This window comes from Felis catus, chromosome D2, assembly GCF_018350175.1.
Source record: "Felis catus isolate Fca126 chromosome D2, F.catus_Fca126_mat1.0, whole genome shotgun sequence".
Taxonomy (NCBI): Eukaryota; Metazoa; Chordata; class Mammalia; order Carnivora; family Felidae; genus Felis; species Felis catus.
Window position 1 is genome coordinate 86,012,353 of NC_058378.1, and position 13,301 is coordinate 86,025,653.

General features: G+C 48.6%; 1 protein-coding gene and 1 long non-coding RNA gene across 2 annotated transcripts in view; one reads left to right on the forward strand and one right to left on the reverse strand.

Annotated features, from left to right (window-relative positions):
- Nucleotides 1-13,301, reverse strand: part of TCERG1L (transcription elongation regulator 1 like) — a 194,164-nt gene that overhangs the window by 157,580 nt on the left and 23,283 nt on the right. The window lies entirely within an intron of this gene.
- LOC109492793 lies at nt 2,230-9,631 on the forward strand. The gene is made up of 2 exons (XR_002146776.3): nt 2,230-3,542; nt 4,116-9,631. It is a non-coding gene; the product is annotated as an uncharacterized LOC109492793 (long non-coding RNA).

A 13,301-nucleotide genomic window follows, 5' to 3' on the forward strand; every position in this document is an offset into this window, starting at 1 on the left:
CTGGAATAACTGGAGAAATGAACCTGGACCCCTATCTTTAAAAAATTTTTTTGATGTTTATTTATTTTTGACAGAGAAAGAGACAGACAGTGAGTGGGGAAGGGACAGAGAGAGGGAGACACAGAATCCGAAGCAGGTTCCAGGCTCTGAGCTGTCAGCACAGAGCCCCACGCGGGGCTCGAACCCACAAACTGCGAGATCATGACCTGAGCCGACATCAGACGCTCAACTGACTGAGCCACCCAGGCACCTCTAAATTGTTTTTAATGTCTATTTATTTTTGAGAGAGAGAGAGAGAGAGAGAGACAGAGAGACAGAGTTCAATGGGGGGAGGGGCAGAGAGAAAGAGGGAGACACAGAATCTGAAGCAGCTCCAGGCTCCGAGCTGTCAGCACAGAGCCCAACGTGGAGCTTGAACCCACAAACCACGAGATCATGACCTGAACTTAACCAACTGAGCCACCCAGGCGCCCCGGAACTGGACCCATATCTTACACGACTCACAGAAATTAACTCCAAGTGGATTAAAGACAGAAACATAAGGCCTGAAACCATATGAACCTAGAAGAAAGCAGATATGTTTTGGAAATCGTACCTAAAGGTCAATCAATGTGAACAAAACCAGCAAGCGGACCATGTCAAACAGCAAGACAAATCATCAACAAGGTGAAAAGACAATTTGCAGAATGGGAAAAACAGTCATTTGCAAACCGTATATCTGATAAGGGGCTTATATCCAAAATATATATCAAAAGAAATATAGCTCCTACCGCTCAACGGCAAACGAATAAAAATCCCAAATGATGCAATTTAAAAATGGCAAAGGATCCCGATGGAAATTTCTCCAAAGAAGATACATGAAAGGCCAACAGGTATGTAGTGAGGTGCCCCACACCACTCATCACCAGGGAAATGCAAACCCGAACCACAATGAGGCATCGCCCGCACCTGTTAGAACGGCCATCAACCCCAGATAAGATGGCAGGTGCCGGCGAGGATGTGGAGAAAAGGGAGCCCTCCTGCGCTGCTGGTGGGCATGTAAGCTGGTGCGGCCACCGAGGAAAACAGTGTGCAAGGCCCACCAAAAACTTAAACATAGAACTACCCTGAGATCCAGCAAGCCCACTTCGGGGAATTATCCCCAAAGGTAGCGAAAACGCTAACTCACAGATCTACGTGCACTCAAACCCCGACTCACAACAGTCAAGACACAGAGGCCACCCAAGTGTCCGTCGATGGATGAATGGATGAAAAAAATCGTACATAATAGACTGTTAGTCATAAAAAATGAGGAAACGTTATCATTTGTGACAACATGGATAGACTCTGAAGGCATTATTCTAAGTGAGATCGTTCAGAGAAAGACACGTGCCACACGATTTCACCTATATGTGGAATCTTAAAAACTACAAAAATAAAAACAAAAAACCAAACTCATAGAAAGAGATCAGTCCTGTGGCTAAAGAGGCAGGGGGTGGGGGAGGGGGAAGTGGAGGGAGGTGTCAAAATGTAGAAGTTCCAGTTATACTATAAACACGTGCTGGGGACCTCACGGACAGCGTGGCGACCGTGGCTGACACCGATGTACGATTTATAGGAATGTGGTTAAAAGAGTAAATCCTGAGTTCTCATCATACGGAAAAAAAAAAACGTTTTCTTTCTTTCTTTTCTTTGTGTTGTCTCTATATGAGCAGGTGGGTGTTAGCGGAGGCTATCGTGGTGACCATTTTACAACAGATGTAAATCACGCCAACGTGCTGTACGCCTTAAGCCTATGCAGTATGTCAATTACTTCTCCATAAAACTGAAAAAAATGAGTCAATCACAAAGGAACCCTGGTAAGTTAACCTGAGCTGCCTCTTCAAAACACAAAAACAGCTTGGAAAGATATTTTTTAACCTGCTTTGAATTCACTTGGTTACATATGAAAACGCAGCCCTCTCCAGGTCACAAAATCGACTGATTAATATCAGTGAAGTCAGGACGTTAATAACCAACATCGGCAAAATGATGGTCATAATTGGTGGGTGGGATGGAAAGGAGGCCTGGTCTTCCCGCGGCAAGGGTTTGGCCAGGCTCCAGGCGGCGGAGTAACGTGCGAACTCACCCTGTGACACACGAACCAGGTGGCCGGTGTGACGGAGCAGAACACGCAGCCCGCCTCCAGCACGCAGGGAGCGCGCGTGAGCCCGGGCACGCATGCGCGTGTGTGGAGGAGCCCGCGCGGGCGGGCCGCACATGCGCGTGGGTGAAGGAGCGTGTGTGCGCCTGCACGTGTGTGGAGGAGCCCGCGCGAGCGGGCCGCGCATGCGCCTGTGTGGAGGAGCGTGTGTGCGCCTGCGCGTGTGTGGAGACTTGCGTGCAGGAGCCCAGGCGGGCGGGTGCTGGAGAACGGTTACAGGTGAGCGTGCGGTAACAAAATCCCGCGAGCCCAGCTTCGGGAGGCAGTTGGCCGCTTTGTGTTTTTCCTCTCGGTTTCGTTTCCCGCACCCCTCGGCCGGGCATTTACCAGGCATCTCTACCTGCCAGACTGCGCCCAGCTTGCGGCTGGGAAGACGACCGGATGCAAACAGATAAGCGCCCGCAGGGGCCTCCTGCCCATGGACTCCGGCCGGCAGGTGCGCGGAGCCAGTGAGAGCCCCGGGACGCCGGCTGCTCCCCCGAGGAATGCCCCTTGAGCCACGTCTTGGAAGATGAGCAGGCACTGGATAAATTGTGTCGACTGATAATAATTATCATAACTTGCTTTCCCCAAAGGACTGCAGAGAATCCCTTAGTTGAGTAAATAAACAGTGAGATAAGAAGTCCAGCCAAAAGAAAACTGCTAAGCCAGCTAAAAGATAAGCCAGGAATGCTATCCCGTAAGGATTACTTATAAAAAAAATCAACGTTTTAAGCAGAACCGTAATTAACCGTGAGCTCTGCTTGAGGACGGGCTGAGGCCAGTGCAGGCCCGCCGCTGGGGGAGCTCCGGGGGCCAGGCCCTCGGCCCCAGGCTGCTGTTTCATCACTGTTCCCACTGTCTACCTCCTTCTCTGACTCCCAACTTGCGAAAGAGCTCTGTTTGCATGTTTTATTCCCCGTAGTCCCTCTAGTACCGCATGAAGGAGAAATTCTCCTGTCTTTGTTTGTGGCCAGAGACAGCGGGGTGGGCGAGGCTGAAGGAACTTCACAAGGGCACCTGAACCCCAGAGCGGGTGTGTCTGACCCGAATCCCCCTGCGGGGCTGGCGCCGGGGCCCCACCTGGCTGGCCATGGGCAGTCTGAGACACGTGGTGGACAGCAGTGGCTGGACGCCTTCCTCTGCTGGCCGGAGCCCACCGAGGGCCACACGCACAGGGAGCCCTTGGTCATGGCTGACACGCTGGCTTACTTAACCCAACACCGGCCTCAGGACCCTGGAGGGCAGGCGGGCTCTCGTCATCAGCTGTGCTCACAGGCAGACTGGCTGTGGACACCCTTCCAGAAGCTTCCTCCCAAACCGGAAGTCAGCCAGCAGCTGCATTTTGCTTTTCTCAGGACTGGACAAGGAAACGAGAAAGGTTGGTGGCCGTGGGAGCCGGGACGTGGGAGCCTGATGTGGTCAAGGAGTCTAGAACCTCCCAGTGCAGGTACACGTTCTAGGTACGCACTCGGTTCAGATGGCGCTGTCTGTCCTGGTCCCCGGGTCTTACCTCTGCTCCAGGCGTGCTCTTGGCCCACAGGGCCTCAGCTGCATCCTGCAGACCGAAGCAGGGGCAGGCGGTGCTGGAGGGGACGCACCCCTGCTCTGGGCCTCCAGCCACCCTGCAGAGGGACGCGTCACAGAGTCACCAAACACGAAGTTGGGGTTTGAACCGCCGGTGGGTTGCCGAGTAGATAAAGGCTAACCGGTTAGCTTCTGCGTCTTCTCGGAACAGGAGGCAGGCAGCGCACACGTCATGTGTCTGTGAGAGCGCCCGCAGAGGCGAGGGCCCCTAGGTGTCCAGAACACAGAGGGTGCAGAGTAAACAATGGGCGGCTGGCAAGTCCTCGGAGGAGGAAACCTTGCCTGACAAATGCCAGCTGCTGCCTTCTCTGTGCTGAGCCACACATTCCAAAAAATAAACAATCATTAGTTTATTATGTCTATTTAGCAAATGATTTCAGCTCCGGTGGAAATCCTTCAGGCGATATATCTACCAACTGGTAATTATTTCTGCAAAAACGACTGTTCGATGAGAGCGGTGACTTCAGGCTCCTGGTGCGTGTGCATGGTGCTCACGGAGGCAAGTCCGGGGACTGCGGCGGGCAGAGGGGAAGGACGCAGGGCTCAGCCTCGAGGCTCCAGCTGCCATCGCCCTTCCTGGCCCCTGGGAGCCTGGACACTCAGCTCCCAGGAGTGAGGACATCCTCTTAGCAGGATGATGATGGGCTCTGTGCATCCACATGATAAGCCAGCTTTTCCTGAGGAGCTGAGTCAGAACTGGGTGGCATTTTATCTCCTTGTATCGACACTCGGGTGCTATGGTGAATGTGGACCTATAGAGACCCCATCGACATCTCCAGTCTCCCCCCAACATTCTGCCTTGTTATCTTGGGTGAAGCTGGGCAGACTCAGGATCTCGGAGTCAAGCCCACAGCTGTGGGTGCAGAACTTGAAAATCCACGGTGGTGCTCTGAGCCCCACACCCCCTGATCGTATGATGAAAGTTGTCCATGGATCTTGGATCCTGGCACTGAAGGGGCCACCAGCCCAGATGAATTCAGCTCCTTCTCACAGCCACGGGGACCCTCTGGGTCTCCTTCCAAGGAGCTAAAGAGCAGAAGGTGTGGCTTTGACACCTGTGTCTCTACCAGGGACACCTGACGATGGTTGTTCAGAACGTTCACTGGATCCCAGCGCATCGATATGAATGAGCACCCCATCCCCCAGTGGACAGAAGCTCGAATTCCTAATCACTGAGTTAACCCCCTGGGAGCAGGAGCATGGAATTAGGTCTCCTAGCCTGGGTGCTGCAGACGGTACAAGACAAGGACAGATGAGCTATTTAATGCTAACAGGGTGGCAAATTCACTTCGCTTTGTGCATCAATTTAGAAATACTAACTTGTTTTATTTTTATGATGTCATGTAACTTGGTACACAATAACGTGAAAATTCATTTTATTAAAACCAGAGATTAATTATACTACCCCAAAGAACAAATTGCCACTAATACTGGGTAATCTAAGTGTCCTGATTGTGGTAATAAACTGAGTCAGGGAAGGAAAGGAGAAGAGAGATCAGGGTGGCAATTTGCTTAAGAAACAACGGACCGTCTAATGGTAGCTTCTACTGAACGCCGTGAGCCCAGGCCTCCGCTCTGGGCCAGCAACTCCCAAGGCAGCCGCTCTCTGGAACCCCAGTGCCATCAGAGGAAGGAGGTGATGATGGCCGGCCAAGCTGAACCCAAGGGCTGGCTCGGCAGAGCGCCTGGCCTGCTCTGGACTCACTTGCCATCAGAACACCCAGGACCCAGGCACCCCTACCACACACACAAATTCCTTGGGGGTGGGGCCGTACCTGTAAGACATGCCCAGGTACTGTGCACGCAGTAGGTGCTTAATGGATGCATGCCAATCAAGCGGCTCCGAGACAGCATTTGTCTCCTGAAGGACTCACTCCATAAGTGGCTTAGCGGGTTTCACGGGTCCATATGGACTTGTGAGTCTACTGCTGAGAGGAGCCACCGGGGGGCCGACGGTGCACGCTGTCCCTAAAGGCAGTGCGTTTTCCTGTGGAATGCAGTGGCTTTGGTGAAAGATTAACCTTTCGCCTAAAAATAAATGTATTTACATTCCCGACAGGAAGCCTGAGGTTTTGCTGACCTTGAAGCAGGACAAAATCTTATTTGTTTGCACGACAACAAAAGTTGTGTGAAGGGTTCTTTAATGCGTTAAGCAAAACTATGCTGTTTATCATCAGGCAGCTGTTTCAACCCACTTCACTATGCTCAGCGCACACATGATTTACACTCACCTCTTACCTGACTCATAATATCCCCTGGCAGTCATAAAGCACAGGAAATTATTCTCAGCCCGTGTCTCTCTCTTCAGAGACACATTTAGACAGCGATGCCATCAACCAGCTGACGAGTTTTAGGAACCTTCCTGCTTTGCTGCGTCTATCTTCATTATGAAATTAAGATGATTGAACGCCTCATAATGGAGACACCAAATATGCCTTTCCCCTCACCACCTGCCATGGTGGTTTTGTCCCCTGAACTTCCCCAGGTAGATGCATGCGGCTGTTCACTTGCAAGACGGCTCAGGAAGGTAGGTGGGGCGTTCACGGATCACGCCGGGGTGACCGTGTCCACACTGACTACTTTCTTCCTCGCGACCCAAGCGCCGTCCCTAAACACAGCCTCTGGAGCAGGGTTCCGTACACATCCCCGATGACACACGGTACTTGAGAATGAACATTTTAAGACAGAAACTTTCAGAAAAACGTTCTCACCATATGCTGCTGCTGCTGAAAGATGCCGTACGGAATTCATGTTTCCGTTATGGCAAAATATGGTGCAACCACGTCTGTCCTTGAAGAATTGATACCCCAAGTGAGACGAGAGTCTGAGTTTTCAGAATCCAGGCGCAGGTAGAAATAAGGGTAATCACAGTTCTGCTCACACCGAGACTGCAGGGAACAGGAGGATTCGCGGGGCCATTCTCAGAACTTCCGCTCCTGCAGCCCACACGCTGACCGCCAAGGACGAAAGGGACTTGAAATCAGCAGGCTCGTTACAGAGATTGTGAAAGGTACGGAGGAGGTTTTAGTCCACTTTTGAGCCCCGGCCCCTGAATCACGAGGACCCTCGGTGGCAGGTGTGTGCCCGCCCCAGAGCCCCAACAACAGCCCCTGTCACGGAGCCACTGCAGCTACAGGGATGGGCGGCAAGGACCTCCTGCAGGAGGTGAGGTGGTGGCTGGGCCAGGCGCCAGTGACACAAGGGCCGCTCTCTGCTTCTTGCCACGAAGGTCGGTGTTCCCTGTGGCCGTGTTCATGCACTGCCTTAGCGGACCATACGGAGCACCTCAGGGATGGCCTGCCTCATCCGGGGAGCAGTGGCTAACAGCCAAGGGCAGGGTTTATGGTGCAAAGTCAGGCGCTGGCTGGGCTGGGCAAGGATGTGAGGAAAGGACACAGAGGCCTGGGCACTCTTCCGTAAAAGGGCGGGGCAAGGAGGCTGGTCCCAGAGGTCACATCTCAGCAGATCTTAAGGAAGCAGCAGGCGGTGAGCTACAAGGATTTCTGGAGGAAAGGCGATCCAGGAGGAGGGAACAGCGGTTGCAAAGGCCATGAGACAGGTGCTTGAAAAGTGGAGGAAGCCAAAGGGGCAGGGGCTTCCTGGGAGGTGGGGAGGAGTGACAGGGGGTGGGGGGGACCACCATGCGCTTTGGGTTTCATTCCCCATGTGGATGGGGGCTTTGCTCACTTGCCAAGGCTCAGGCTGAAGAAAAAGCTAGAAAGCTTCACAGACGCTCCCGGAGAGAAGCCGAGAGAACCAGGCTGCTCAGGAGGCCAAGTGCAGTGGCCACTGGCTGCACCCCGCCCCACAGGGCCCCAAGGGCTTCGACTGGGGACCCTGACCCCACAACTCCAAGCCTGTGGTCTTGGGAACGACCTGAGCTCCCAGAGCCTGCATGGGTCACCTGTCTGTAACACACACCTCCGCGGGGTCACATCTGTGCAGTGCAGGCAGGGCGCCCCACCCCCACCCCCAAATTATCTCCACACCTGAGCCCCTGGGGTCTTTTCAACACTCACAGCTGACCGCCCTCCTGCCTCCAGGCTGCCCCGAGAGAGGCCGTCAGGTCCCTGAAGGCTCAGGCTCTGTCCTGCCACAGGAGCTCTGCCTGGTCACCCGGATGGTTTCCCATGTCCCCCTTCATGATGACCCACCCCCTCTAGTCCCCACACACTTCCCACCCCCTCCCCCTCCCCCACATACCAGACATCGTCAGCTGCGCACACACTTATGAGTTCATCCCCTGAAAGCCTGTCTCTCTCGCAGCCTCAAAGCATAATGGCCAGGAGACCTTGGCCGGCTGGTTTAACAACGCCCTTCCAGAACCTGGTCTGGCCTCACAGCAGCACCAAGTGTCCCCAGACACTGTGGCGTCCACAGAGCCTGTGTGAGGAGCCGGTGACCAGTTCCCCTTATAAAGTGGTATGAACTGCACACAGTTCATGCTCAAGTAAAAACGGGTCATCATCCTTGCAAGTTTCAGGTGTTGCAAACGTGCTGCCTTCACAATGGGTCAGAGGGAGGGAGGGGGGACAAAAGGAAGGCAGAGGCAGGCAGGTAAGCAGCAACATGAGATGCTTGGTGCACTGTATTGTCATAACCACCATTCCTATGTGTAAATCCCAGGCATCGCGGTATGCCTTGACTTTTTATGACCAAAGCACTCCCAGGAGGGGCCAAAGAAACTCAGTACCATCATTGGCAAGAGCAAAGCGCACAAGCCCTGGAAGAAATGACGTTTGGTGAGATAGATGTGTGCCACGCGTGTGACAGCACCCGAAGCAGAGAAGACCATGGTCACATCAGTCTGGAGTCCATGAAAATTCCCAACAAAGGAGATGGAAAATCAAGATGGACCCAGAAGGAACACAGGCCACCCAGTGTCCTTCAACAGACCCACCTCAACGTACTGAGTCCTCAAAATGATCCAAAGGAATGGAAGGTGGATGAGTGAGTTCAGAGCTTTAGCAGGTCCCCAGTGGCCATAACACCCAAGGCAAACTTGTCTCAGCCCACGTTCAACCTCCCCTTCTGCCTTCCAACATAGTGGTGAAGCCACACCCTCAGGCGTGCACCCTAAGCCCACTGGAGATTCCCACTGGGAGTCCACTTGGGGGAAGCTTCTCCCCGTGTAGCAGGGCCCAGCAGAGCGAGCCTGCATCCCTCAATATTAAGCTGCGCACGGCATCTGCACCTGCACAGGAAGACACCTGTGCACACACCCCCGTCCCCTCTGTGGCTGCAGTGTGTGGAGTCAGCGGCACCTTCACCCGAGGGCCGTGGAGAAGCCCTTGTGACAAGCTCAGGGTGGGCAGCGGTGGGCCTCGCCACCAGAGACTCTGCAGCCAGAGGCGGACCGTGGCAGGCTGTCCTGGGCCCTGTCTTTTCCTTCCTCCGACATGACCGTGGAATCCAAGCCAACCCCGTGACCCCGCCCTTCCTCTCCTCTCTAGACCTTTAGACTCAGTCAACAACGTTTCATTCATAAAACGTGTGGTCCTCGGCAGGAACCGTTTCCCTCTCTGCCAAGCCTGCATCAGTGTCTCTCTGCCTCTTTCTTGTGATCTCAACGGCAATCATCTACCGCCAACAGTCACTAACCTGCTTCCTACCCTTGCAAACTGTAACACTCCATTCTCTGCATAGTCCAAACCACACTCGGTCTTCCTTTTAATGAATCAGCAGACGTTTTCTGAGTGTCCATTATGTACGAGGTCTCCCAAACACGCGCCTAAAGGACACCGTGCATCCCCCACCCTGCATAATGAAACATTGAGGCAGACTTGTCTCTCTTTCCTGGAGAATGAATGCAAATAGGCTAATTAGATCCGAAGAGATTCCAGGTTCATTTCCAATTAAAAAAATCCTCTGTATTGAAGATAACACTACCTGAAGTGAATACTTATTTTCCTTAAAAGAGTGACTAATGTATTGTTTATATGAGAGGCATTCATACTGATGTAAGGAGGAACAAGGAAGTTACAGGTAAAACTCGGGACCACCAGGTCATTATCCCAAGAAGAAATACAAGGGTTGGTCATTGGGAAACACTCAGATATTTATTCTTTCCAAAGGCAGATCTGACTTGACATTCGTGAGGCTTAACCTCTAGAGCGTTCATGCACACAAACTCTCCCAAGCCTCTATCCTGAATTCCTATTAGTGATTTTGTCTTCTCTTCCTTAAAAAGGAAACAAAATTTGCATAAACGTCATGGTCAGAAACACCTGGTCCTCCACTTCTTACCACCTTCCTTCAGTATCTAAAAGTAAATATTGCCCAGTACCGCTGAAAGCCCATGTTTCTGCAAAGCTGCTTAGGAAGAACTGATCCCATCCCCCTCTCCTGGAACACGCGTAGGAGCCAGACACTGAGGTCTTAAGCTTTCAATTTTCTCAGAATTCTAACTGACATCACATTTACATGAATTCAGCAAATTTAATTACGAAAACTATGACCATGACTGCAGGGCATCTTAGAAATAGGCATCGCTTTTTAGGAGATCTAGTGCCGTTTTCATGTCGTTTGTTTTCATTTATAGTGTTGGTAATACCTAGTAAGCAGAAGAGAACCGATTCCTCATTATAGAAAGCAGTGACAGTAGCCTTGGGTGTCACCAGAGAGACTAGGTGTGCCTATCTGAAAACTTTCCACCAGGAGTATTTTAATCTATTCATGAACATGATACACTAAAATGTTAACAAAATAATAAGCTAGAATGTAAGACCTATGGAGGCAGACCTCTTAATCTTCTTTGTTTGCATCTGTCCAGCATTAACAGATGCCCAATCTTATCGACCATGATGAATGGGACATTTATGAAAACGAATAATGTATCAGACCATAAAGCAAATCTCAGCAAATTTCAAAAGGACTGTTGTTAAATAAGCCACCCGTCTGACCACAACTTATTTAAATTATAAATGAATAACAAAAAGAAAATTGTAAATCTTACAAATTGTAAAATTAATTAAACAGATATATCCTAAAAATCCACGAGACATAAAATTGCAATAAAAATGTAAAATCTATAAAACTGAATGACAAATAGACATTTACAGATTTACGGAAAGCACTGAAAATGATATGTGGAGAGAAAGGGGTAGTTTTAAATCTTTTATTAGAAAAGAAGACATAATTATTGTGCAAATATACAACTTAAGGAGTTAAGAAAAGAAAAATCTGAGTAAATCCAAAGAAAATGGAGGAAACTAGAACGAAGGGCAGAAATAAATAAGATTGAAAAATATCTATAGAAAATATCTTTAAAGCGCAAATGTTATTTCTTTGAAGCTCTAACAAAATGGACAAATCGCTAGTGAAGTTGAGCAAGTAAACTTTTCTTAAGTAAAGAGGTTTGTATGAGCGCCTGGGTGTCTCAGTCCATTAAACATCCGACTCTTGATTTCGGCTCAGGTCAGTCTCACGGTTTGTGAATCTGAGCCCTGCACTGGGCTCTGTGGTGACAATAAGGAGCCTGCTTGGGATTCTCTGTCTCCCTCTGTCTCTGCCCCTCCCTCCCTCTCTCTCTCAAAAATAAATAAATAAACATTAAAAAAATTATATAAAGAGGTTTGTAAATAAGCAATATTATATGTTTAAAAGGAGATAACTATTAATATAGTATATTAAAACAAAAAGTAAATATCATAAATAACCGTATACCAAAACAGTTTGAAAATTTAAGTTCAAGTATGAATTCTAGAAAATATACATATAACTTGCCGACCCTGGCAAGAATAAAAAATAGAAAGCATGAAGAGTCTTAAGACAATTAAATACATTAAATCAGGAGTTTAAAATCTTTCCACAAAGGAAAAACCAGGACTTTATATTTTGACAGAAAAGTCCTACAAGTTGTTGTGGTGTTTTTTTTTTTTTTTTGAAGCATCCCTTTCTAGTGTGAAACACTTCCAGAGAATTAAAAAAGAGGGTCCTCTTCTCAATGTATGCTATGCAAGCGATACAACTTCCACACTAAAACCAGGTGAATAAGAAAAAAACGAAGGTGCAGGAGGACAGATCAACCACCCTAAACAAAAGAATAACAATAATGCAGCGCTCTATGTAAAAATGGCAACTTGTAAAAAGGAACTTGGATTTACCCAAGAATGCAAGTGATTTAACATTAGAAATCTTTTTTTAAACTTGATTGATTGATTGAGAGAGAAAGAGTGCAGCAGGGGAGGGGTAGAGAGAGGGGGCAAGAGAGAATCCCAAGCAGGCTCCGCACAGAGCCGGACGTCAGGATCGATGCCACAAACTGTGAGATCATGGCCTGAGCCGAAATCGAGAATCAGACGCTTAACCAACTGAGCCACCCAGACGCCCCAACATTATAAATCTTTTTAATAGCATGTACTACAATAACAAATTAAAAGAAGAAAAATGTGCTTATGTTAATAGAAAGAGAAAAAAAATTGACAAAAATTTACTTCTAAATCATGATAACAAGCAGTTACCACCAGCAAATGAGGAACAGAAGGAACTTTCCTAAGCTCAATAAAGGGTAATTAATAAAATCTACAACATGCATCATTGTTAATGGGAAGGATTAAAAGCATCCCTTCAAAATGGGAACTGCACAGAGCACCTACAATCACGACTAGATTAGTTATTGCACTGACAGTCCTGGACAGCAAAGGTAAAAATAAAAATTCTGAAAGTAGAATTAAAAAGCATGAGAATGGAAAGGAAGAAACAAATCCTTTTCCTAATCATCTTGCAGAGCAAGATGTGGTTCTTGCAAAGCAGTCTCGTGTCCTATAAAGCAAGGCAAAGACTGTGACAATTTGGCTGGAGAAGTCTTTAAGAAGACTGGGGAATTAGGGAAAGTTTATGCTAAATGCCTACAAAATACATATGCACAGTGAAAATGTGAAAATAGTTTCTTCTGGTGCATTTATGGCAAGTAAACTCTGCTTCATCAGCTGGATTTTGAAAAAAAAAATTAAAGGTAACATTTACTAATTTACTAAATTATTCCATCACGGAGAAATACATATTAAAATATTAAGTCAGAGTCGAATGCAAAACTGTGGTTATAATATCGCATCACATCTGGCAATGCAGCCACACAGCAGCAGCATTGCTCAGAAACATTCCCTGGAGACTTGGGTGACTTTTTTTCCTTCCTTCTACATTTTGGTAGTTTCTACATTTTTCCATACCTAACAAATGTGGATAATTCTTAAGTGGGCAAAAATGAAATATGTTAAAATGAAAGGCAATCCATTTGTGCATATAAACACCACACACGCTTATTACCTTCTAAATATTCTAGATGTGGGATAAAATTGGTGCCTTAACTGTTTTTAGAAGATCATAGACATGGAAAGGTCACATTTAAATTCAAGTTGTTTGCAGAATGGGCATTGAGTAAATTTCCTTGAAATGCTGTCTCAACACCTTATTGAGCAGGCATTCTATAAAATATCCTGACAAATAGATCTCTAAGGTCTCCACAGATACACTTGGTTATTATCTTCCTGTGCTGCCCTGTCCCACACAGGGACATTAGCCACATGAGGCAATCAAGCATCGGCTGGTCTGC